The sequence below is a fragment of the Pinus tabuliformis genome, chromosome X, assembly GCF_031772625.1.
Source record: "Pinus tabuliformis cultivar Carrire ecotype Pingquan chromosome X, CPIR1, whole genome shotgun sequence".
In the NCBI taxonomy this organism is placed as follows: domain Eukaryota; kingdom Viridiplantae; phylum Streptophyta; class Pinopsida; order Pinales; family Pinaceae; genus Pinus; species Pinus tabuliformis.
The window spans coordinates 1,347,528,555-1,347,539,419 of NC_142308.1; positions in this window are offsets into that span (position 1 = coordinate 1,347,528,555).

A 10,865-nucleotide genomic window follows, 5' to 3' on the forward strand; every position below is an offset into this window, starting at 1 on the left:
CTTTTGAATTTTTAAATAGTCTGAAAAACAACTCACTTCAAGCATTTAACTAATGTAACCTACAAGAAAAGGAAGATGAATTTAGTAAATGCATAAATAAGAGATGCAAGTGAAAAGGACATTCACAAGACATAAAGAAATTATACAAGAGGGCTCTGAGGAAGTTGGGATGCCCAAGCCTAAGGAAACACAAATTCCTATGAAGGAATCCAAGCTTTAGAAGCTAAAAATGACACCAAACTTCATTATTTGAATCAATCCAAGTACATCCTTGCTAGAAATGAAAGTGGAGTTGCTAAATAACAAGTTTTATCCACAAGAAGATTAAGAAATACATGCCTCTATAAGAAAGTTTGAATTGTTACTTATTCAAATAGATGAGGAAGCATTATCCTTGAAAGGAGGAAAATTTCCCCTCCAAAATTTCTCAAAAAGTGGATTTGGTTCCCATCACTATGAATCTTCATTAAATGTGAGGGAACACATCCCTAGATTTTCTCAATCAGTGGAGCTCCAGAATTTGTCAATAATTTCATGATATCCAATTCATTTATTATCTAATCTTGGTCCATCATGTAGTCAGGAGAAATTCCCTATATTATTTGATTCATAATTTCCTCAATATTATCTCAATATTCTGCATACATAAATAATATTAGGCACATAATATGCATTTATCTCTAAACCTTCCTAATAACATATGAAAGATAGAAAAACACCATTAAGTGTAGAAGGAGATATTTAATATAGCCTTTATGTCCCTATGAAAGGTTAGATGGGCCTTAATTTGTGTCTAATTTGGAGGCCCATCATACCCCGTACTGAAATTGTTGCTCATCCTTTGAGCAACCTATCCATCTTCTTACCTTGTTCTTCTTCTTTTATGACTCAGATGACTTTTATAATGTCCCATACTTATGTGGATGTAGTTTCCCCTATTGGATAAGATTTTTGTTTATCTCAATTTCCGATCATTCATTTGATTATGCCTCTTGGTTTTAATATTTTAGAAGTATATGTTGATTCTCTTCCTCTGAGGACTTCAAGAAGAACGAGTTTCTCTTTTCTTTTACAAGAGTGAGAGTGTTTATGGAAATAGAGGTAAAATAAATTTTCTTTTTATGATGTTGAGGAGAAGGGAGAATTCAACATGCAACCCAAGACACTTTATCCTTAATGACACAAATTCATTGATCTTTCTTACTAAGATTTAAATATGTGGAAGCTACAGAGTATGATTTTGAGAATTGAGAGAGTTTTAAGGGTTTTCATGCCAAGTACTGGTGTGGAAATTTTGTACTTACCCTTTCCCTCATGTTTCTTTCCTTATTCTTAGTGTTTGAGGGAAATTATGTACACTACCAAGCTTCCCGTAGTGAACTATGACTTTCATGTAGCACTTTTTGTAGACCCTGTAGGTTCCTATGCAGTGAAGTTATTGTAGCAAAATAAGTTTTTGATAGTCATGTTTCAAGGTTTAGGAAATAAAAATTACAACATGCACCCTTTCCCTTTTCAACATGCCACATTCTTAAGAAAATGCTTAGCCCATGTAATTGTTTTCTCTTACTAAAATCCAAACTGTAAATTTGCAGAGTACTTTTTCTTGATGATTGAGGTGATTTTGGAATACTTATGCCAAATGTTGGAGAGAAGGAATTTTTACTTACATTTCTTTTGAATATTTCCTTGCTTCCCAAGGCTCTAGTGGTTGTTTTGGGTGAAATTTTCCTTCTTGTAGCACTTTGTTAGCTTCTGTAGAAAATATGTTATTCCTATAGCAATTTTGTTCTTCCTATAACAATTCTATTCCTCCTGTAGTAGTTTTGTGGTGGGTCCACCTTTTATTTATTTTTTGTTTTTTTCAATAATTTTTTAAATTAAAAAAAAAAAAAAAAAAACAACAACAACAACAACAACAACAACAACAACAACAAAAACTAAAAAACTCTTATTGCATGAAAAATAAACTCATAACATTTTTTTGTTATCTTAGTTAGCCCCAACTACTTTTTGAACTCCATGATAACATCCCACTTTCTTAAGTCTTTTTTCAATTTTCTCATTTATATCCCACAATTGGGTGTTTTCATTGTCTGTTAAATCCCTATTATTTAATTGTCAACTCGGGGGTTCCGTAAAACTTAGGAGAAAACCAAAATATATGGGACCTCAGATGCAACTATAATCAGCTTTAAAATATATGTTATAGAAATTGAAGGGAATGAAATTATAAACTAATTAGAAGTGCATATTACAAATATAAAATTTAACTAATTAATTCCTAATTCATTATGTAATAAGCAGGAGAAGTGGCTCCTAACTTAGGAGAACTAGATTTGTCCTTCTTCTATAATACTACTTCATGAACAGAAATGAAAACCAATAATGGACAATAGCTTAATATGCATAAACAAATAATAGAAGAGGCTCCTAACTAAGGAGGTCATTTATGTTCTTCATTACAAATTCAATCATCATTAATGCCATTGTTGGAAAACTAGAAATTCAGAAAATCACTTGAAACTAGAAAAAGAGAATAAATTTCAATTATTACTCATATCAAAGGGAAGAGAGCCTAATTTAGACCCTTGTTTGTCCTTTCATATGTTGATAAGATTTAAACTAAAATTCATTCATTAATAATGAAAAATCTTCAAACATCTAAGTAATTAAATGAAAATAAAATCTATAATGAAATAAAATGTTTCTTTGATCCTTTTAGAGTGAGCTCAATTCTCTTAAGAATGAAGTGACAAACTATTCCATAAATTCATATACTAAATTAAGACAATTTGTATCTAAAATTGTAGAAAGAAAACCTTATTCTATTCCATCAAAAGTTAGGATACATGCTCCAAGAGTCCTCTCCTTGGAATGGAGGAGGTACTCTTATTTATACAAAAACATAAGCAACTAACTCGTTAATGGAGATCCACTAATCCCTGCTAGATCCAAAAATCCTTCATATGGTTACAACCAATATGAGACACATATTCCTTTATCCATGATTTTTCTCCATGAGATATGCTTGATGTCGGGCGCGGATCCCCCAAGGAGAGTTTTGGGGCTTAAAGCCCAAATTTTGACTAAATCCAATGTAAAGGCTCTGCGTTTTGTGGGCGCGGAGCGCGAACTTGTAAATGAGTCATAGGGTTGTCCACCCTCAGTTTTGTAAATGTAGTGTCCGCTTTAGAGATCTAAAAATAAATAAAGAAAGGCTCTAAGTTGTAAAGGAAGGGAATCAATTGAGAATGAAGGATGAAGAATTGAGTCTTATTTAAGTGTAGAGTCGAGTATTGGGTCGTAGAGTAGGAGAAGGCTCTGCAGATGAGTGTGCAGGGCAGGTTGAGATTGTAACCGATTGAAGCATTAATAAAGAGAAGTTTATTCCATTCCTGTGTATTTATTTACTGTTTCCTGCATTGAATGTATTGGGTATAAATTACATTTCTGTTGTTTATATGATGCACAAACTTATATCATTGTGTTGATTAAGTGAATATAAGATAAATTTTCTATTTATGCGAAGTTAACTAACAATTACAAGAAGATAATTAAGAACCGAGGTGTAACTTGGGGAAATAACGTAGATCACTGCCTTAGTAGCGTGAAAGCATCTTAGTCCCTGGTTAGGGCTGCGCAAAAATGATTATAACAGATTGTGGAGGTCTCATAGGTCATGGTAGTGCATGAAGGTATTCATAGTTGGACTAAATTGACCCCTCGGACATCTCAAGGGTTGGAAACTTGGTTCTAGCCCCATACTGCTTCAGGTGAGATCTCAATCTGTGCTCTGTGGGCTGTTTCTGAAAGGGCCAGTAATGTAGGGATTTGTTTGGCTAATTAACTCTGAACCTAGGTCAGGGCCCCTCAAACAAAAAAATGGTTCTGTTGTCGGGACCAGAATCTGCATAGAGATGTCTAATGTTGTATCATTGGAATCCAACTAAGAAGGAAATTGAAGGTTGGTTGGATAAGATAATTCATGAGTTCGCGGTGCATGAGAATAGGAATCCACGAATGACAAAAGAAGAGTGGTTAAACTGCTTCCTGTACACAGAGATCTATGAAATCTTCTTTGCATCTTTCCCTAGAGCTGTATGAGTGGATCACAAAGCTAAGAGATAGCCAAGGAAGGTGGAAACTCAAAAATCCTATTGTGTGGACCCCAGAGTTGGTGTGTAGCTTGGAAGCATCAGAGGATCAAATTGTGCACGTTGTTGATCACTGGCTCGATCAATTATAGGAGGATTCATTACTGAGTTCGCGGTAGATACTTCAGTCAGCTATAGCGAGGCAAAGAGAAGCTTCCTCAAAGGACCATGAGGTAAGTACGTAAAGGCTTTGAATATTTGGATTAAAATGTTATTGTGTGAAAAGAGGGTTATGTAACTACCTTGATGTTCAAAGCTACGTGAGGTGGAAAAACATACAGAAACGAAGGAAGTAAGGGACCAGAGAATAGCCCTTTGATTTCACCTCTGCAAGGGGATGAGGAAGAGCTCACAAAGGTCTCTCTGCGAAGTGTGATCCATTTGATAAAGAAAAGGATTCCACACATACCACCCCCACCCACACCACTGCTAGCTTCACCAAATTCATGTCCATCTTCACCCGTACCACCTTCGCCAACACTATGAGTCAATATGGAAAGCGTTATAAATTTGCCTATGTTCAAGGGAGTAGGAAATGAGGATCCAGACCAGTTTTGCTTCGTGATAAGAGCCGTATGGGAAGCACAGGGAGTTATAGATGACATTATAAAGAAAGAGACACTGGTTAGCATCGTGTAGGACTGTGTGCTGACCTGGTATATTAAGCATTCTAATGACAATCCGAATGCGGGGATCACAGATATCCAAACTACGCTAAATGAGGAATTTAGGAGGCCGAAGTCAGAAGCGCAGTCGATCATTGGGTTCAAAGAAATCACAATGCTACCAGGCAAGACTCCTTGGGAGTTAGATCATAGCTCGAAGTGCACAAATCGCGAAGCTAATATGACTTTGATGGATGGACAGCACCACAAATGGTTTGTAGCATTGCTAACATCGCATTTGAGGAACGAACTATCGCAATAGAGGTTAATGACATAGGAAGAAGCCTTGGAGGTCGCGATGAGATTGTATGAGACCTGAATGCAGGATCCTAACTTGGGAGTTCAGTAGATCCATGCGCAGTTGAAAAACTTATGCCTTGAGATGCAAAGCCTGAAATAGGATAGGACAACTCAACCAGAAGTGTGCGAAGAGGTGTGGTGCATAAAATGCAAGGGTTAGGGTCATGATAAGGACCACTGCCCAGTGTTCTCAAATTACCTCGTGGCAGGAGGACCGATGCCGTTAAGACTAGAGGCACAAGTAGGACCTAGAGTGATTCCTACCTTGTGGTGCGCAATTTGTCAAATAAGATGGAAACATGCTATGGACAACTGCCATTTGTTACAGAAGTATACACAAAATTCGCAGCAATTGTTTTGTAACTTTTGTAGATCCATGGGACATGATGAGCACACTTATAGAAGCTATGAGTTAATGATGGATAGAGTTCCAACCTATAGAGTTGTGGCTGAATTGCAGCCCCTAGACCCAAATGCAGAAGTGGTGCGAACAAGATTTCAGGGGTGCAAACGAGGCTGAGGTGGAGGAGGACCTGGAAGAGGTCACGAACAGCTGATATGCTACAATTGTGGAGGTCCAGGACATTATGACCATGATTGTATGAACCCAACATGTCCATCATGTCTGTATTATACCTTGTTTGATCATGGGACAGAAGATTGTCCTATGCTGATAGCTAGGATACGCGACAAGGGAGTGCTACCGCCTCCCCCAACTCAGAACCTGTAGATGATGAGGTCTAAGCTGAACGAGAAAGATCCAAATGTGAACATTGTGCTCCCAAGTGGAATCGTGATGGGAGATGATAAAGGTAAACATCTCGAAGATAGTACTTGGGTTCGTAAGGCTCTGATGAAAGAAGCAGAGTTTGATTTGGAGCGCGCTAAGGAAACCTTCATGGAATCTAAGAAGAGCTTCACTAATGCCTCCACTTCAGGAAGCAAAGATAGATCAAAGCCAGAAATGGACCCATCTATGCTTATGACGTTCCTCAAAACATGCATGAAGCTACTGTATGATAGTAAGGCTATAAAGGGACTACAGGAGCTCATTAAAAGATGCACTTGGACTGCGCCAAGAGAATCGTGCATAGTCTGGAAGATTGGAAAGCATATGACGAGGACGGGAAGAGAAATGAAGCTAACCACATAGATTAGAGAATATGAGATGGACCAAGTAATTCTGGATTCAGATTCAGACGTGAACATTCTACTGAAGCAGACATGGGGGCACATGGGGAGACCTACGCTGTAGTGGTATCCTATTTAGCTACGAATGGAGAACCAATAGAAGATAATACCTATGGGAAGATTGCAGGGAATCACTGTGGATATTGAGGGAGTGAGAATGTTCGTAGACTTTGAAGTAATAGATATTGTTGATGACAACAATCCCTACCTCGTACTCTTATGAATTGATTGGGCCATTGACATGAACAGGGTGATTAATTTGAAGAAGTACAAGATGATTTTTGAGAAGAAGTATCTGCGCGTAGTTATACCCTTGGACCTTGCTGAGGGATCGCACTATACAAACCTAATGCGTGACTATGAAAGCGACAATGATTTGGATTGCATCTACAAGATAACTGCGTGAGAGAAAGACTGGGTAAATCCCACCGCAGATGGACAAATATTACGGGAACGTGAAAGCTCTTGCACTTCAGATTTAGATTAGGAGATCGAACAATGGCAGAATCGGTTACACAAGGTAACCATGCTTAATTGTAACATGATGACAAGGTCACTATGCTGTGTATCAACAGAAGTGACAGATCTCCCTACTTATGATGGATTAGGTGAGGTAGATGCTTTCTTGGATAGATTTGAAAGGGAGGTGCCGGAAAAGCATCATTTCCAGGCCTTGAATTGGTTACCGTGCGCTATGCCCGCGAGGTGGTGGGGTATACATAAAGGAAGCTTTGAATACTGGCATGCATGTAGGAGGATGATGCGCACATGGTTTGGGAAACTTATAGTGAGATTGGTAGATAAATACAATGGGCGGAATGGTCTGCGCGCATATGGTAAATAACCTACGTGGATATACATGAACTATGCATTGGGAAATACGGTCAATAAGCATGTTTTGCGGGGGGGGAATGCACGAATGGTTCCTCAAGTTGGAAAGATAGACTGTGGAGAAAACAAGCGTGTAGAAGGTTATCCACGCAGAAGCATTTAACAAAGTGTGCAAAGCACTGAACAAGGTATGTAATGTGCAATGAAGTGATTGGGACCTGTCTATACCAGTAGTCTTATGGGCTTGTAGGACAACATGCAAGAAACTGATGGAACAGACACCTTCTAGGTTGGCCTATGGAGCGAACTCTGTAATGCCGATGGAGTATATCATGCCTAGTAAGTGCATAGTAGCACTCACAGATATGAAGGTTTGTGGAGCCTTGGAAGAAGGGATTGCTTAGTTGGAAGAGATTGAAGAAGAACGCTTGGGACCTGATGAAGAGATCTAACAGGGTAATCTTAGGCTCAAAGAACTAATGAATGAAAGAGTTTGGTTGAGAGAGAAAAGTGCCATGGTGGAAGCAGAAGTCAAGAAGCTTGAGGAAGGAATACAAAATGACTTTCTTGATAAGAAAACCGTGGTGATAAAATAGGATGCGCATAATTACATTGACGAATTTGGGGACTACCACCGAGAGTTGATCAGTTTGATGCCTTGAATTGGGCCATATGTTACTAAGGGGATCACAAGTGGTGGTGCGATGCAGTTGGTAAAATGCGCGATGTAGTTGGTGAATTCAAATGGTGAACCCTTCCCAGGAGAAGTAAGTGATAGTCGGTTGAAGCCATATATAGGTGGCCCGACCATCTAACTAGCCATACAAAGCATAATCTTAGAGCCCTAGGCAATTGAAAGGAGGCGTGGAATTATAAACTACTTTGCCTGGGTGCTGCGCGAATACAAAATGACTTTCTTGATAAGAAAACCGTGGTGATAAAATAGGATGCGCATAATTACATTGACGAATTTGGGGACTACCACCGAGAGTTGATCAGTTTGATGCCTTGAATTGGGCCATATGTTACTAAGGGGATCACAAGTGGTGGTGCGATGCAGTTGGTAAAATGCGCGATGTAGTTGGTGAATTCAAATGGTGAACCCTTCCCAGGAGAAGTAAGTGATAGTCGGTTGAAGCCATATATAGGTGGCCCGACCATCTAACTAGCCATACAAAGCATAATCTTAGAGCCCTAGGCAATTGAAAGGAGGCGTGGAATTATAAACTACTTTGCCTGGGTGCTGCGCGATGTCAGGGTTGAGCGTAGAAGCGAAGTGTCACAAGGTCCGCGATAGCGCAAGGGTAGCTGTGTTGCCGTGCAGGTCATCTGGGAAGTGACCAATGCAGTCACTATTCATGATGTGATGCTTGGTTTGAGACCAAATGGAGTGGGCAGTAGGCATTTAAGGCAAACTTTATGGGTTAGATTTGGGAAAATATGCTCCCAAGAGAGCATTAATGGACCGGATTTGGAGGGAACGGTTGAATTCGAATTCAAAAGGCGCTATAAATTGCGAAGGGCTGCCGAGAAAATAACACTTGGCCATTTGAGAATTGAGCTATTGCACGCTCAGAGATCTATGAACCCAGATCTGTTTGATTTTTTGAAGTTGAAAGCATTGTTTGAGCACTTACCTGAGCCGTTGAGAGATTTTTGGAACAGCAATATGACCACACCAGAGGAAGCCATGGATATCAGCGAGATGACCGCTGAAGAGGCCACGCAGGCCATGACAATAGGAGATGCCCCTGAGAGCACTAGGATAGTCATGGAAATCCCTAAATCACCATGCACACCAAGACCCAAGAAAGATAAGAAGCCCATGGTTCCGGTGCGCGTGTCCCCTAGAAACCCATTACGAACTAAACTCGCCATGGAAGAAAAGGGGAAAATAGTTAATGTGGAAACTGATGAGGAGGAGGAAGAGCTTGAGGAAATCCTAGTCAAAGGGGAGGAGGATGAAGAAATGGAGGAAGAAACCTAGGGTGCGGACCCTCTAACCAGGCTGCCAGAGTATGTTCCTCTGCAAAAAGGGAAAGCAAGGGTACCTAAGGACCTAGATGAGAGCAAGAGCTCTTTGTAGACTCTGCTACTACCTCACGATTTTTTTTTTGAAGGAGCGCACTTGGGATGGGTGCGTATAAATTTTGAATACTAGGATCTCGCGGACTATTAGAAATTCCCACACTTTGCAACCTCATAGCTCATGAGTCCGAAGAAAAACACTATGGCGGGAGTCATAGAGTTGGAGCCACACAAGTGGTTGCACGGAGTAGAGAAAGAAGGGTTGTTAAACTTGCTCTAGGTGCTACATTACCATTGCACCCCAATAATTATCTTTGTCATCAGGTAGTTGCTCTGCCTTGTGCATGATGGGTGTTTGTGGCTAGAGTAGCTCATTCCCATCACAGAACACCTGATTCATAGAATTACCCAACTCCCTTGTAAGGGGGAGGACCCTCTAGATATTTCGAAGGGTAAGAGCAACGACTTAGTCATTGCAGAAGCCATGAAGGAAAAATTCAAGTTGGAGAAAAGGAAGGGACGATACACAATCTCTAGTATCAACAAAAAGGCAGTCAGAGTTGCCACCGAGATACTGGCTAGAAAGGTTATGTGGAAGTGCCGCACGGATGAGGTGCCCACGCCAGTGATAGCACTTGCCACACAGTGCACGGAGGGGGCCCAGTTTAACTAGTCTGAGTACTTGTGCAAGGAGTTCTTGGAGAATTGTCATGAGGCACAAGAACAGGGGAACACCTTCCACTATGCATGGTTTCTGCTATCCATAGTACTGGTGGCTTGGGAATTGCCTGAAGACAGCCAGTTCCCCACAATTGCACAAGATATTACAGAGGCAGTGAAGTACGCTTCGCTGTGGGCCACTAAAGACTTGCAGAGATTCGAGACAGTAATATATTTTGGGTGTTCATGGAGATGAACATCAGAATGGGGATTAACTGCAAGCTACAGTTATCACCCACTGTCTATAATAGTCTAAAAAACTTCATAGAGTTCAAGGTAGACTTCCACCACGTGTATGCCAGGGTGCACAAGGACCCCGCGAACAAGTGGAAGGAGCTCCCGTACCTGGGCACGTATGATGTCATTTTTGTCGTACTTGAGTCGTGGCTACTAGAGTGTCATGCTCCAGCCATATCCACATTGGAAATAGAGAAGTCAGCTGCATGAAAGAAGAAGGAGGAGGTGAAACTATAGATGGTGTAGTTGGCAGAGAAAAGAAGAAAAGAGGCAGTAATAGCAAAGGCACAAGAGGTGTGGGACTTTGCGATTGCAGCAGCAGAATAGCATAAGGCAGCCATAGAAAAACAACAGGCAGCAGAGAAGGAGTGTGAGGGCCATAAGTCGTCATTTCCTGAGGAAGAGCCCAAGACAGAGGAAGGTGGTGCGGACCCACAGGCATCATCTACACAGTTGAAGCGCTAGTGCCCGAGAGAGTAGGTGGGGCTGCGGAAGAAGTCAAAAGCCTCCAAGACTTCTTTCGACCTAATCACCCTCATTGAGGGGGATCTGCATGACATAGGGGAGATGGTTCACAACATCACCGCAGAGGCCCTCCAGCAGTTTGCGGAGGAAAATTAGATGGCATTGGGGGCCCTCCGGGCACATATACAGGAGTTACAGGTGTGCACTCCTCAGGTTGGTACTCTATCGATCAGCCTCGCAATAGGAACAGACACAGCTGAGGAAATGCTGT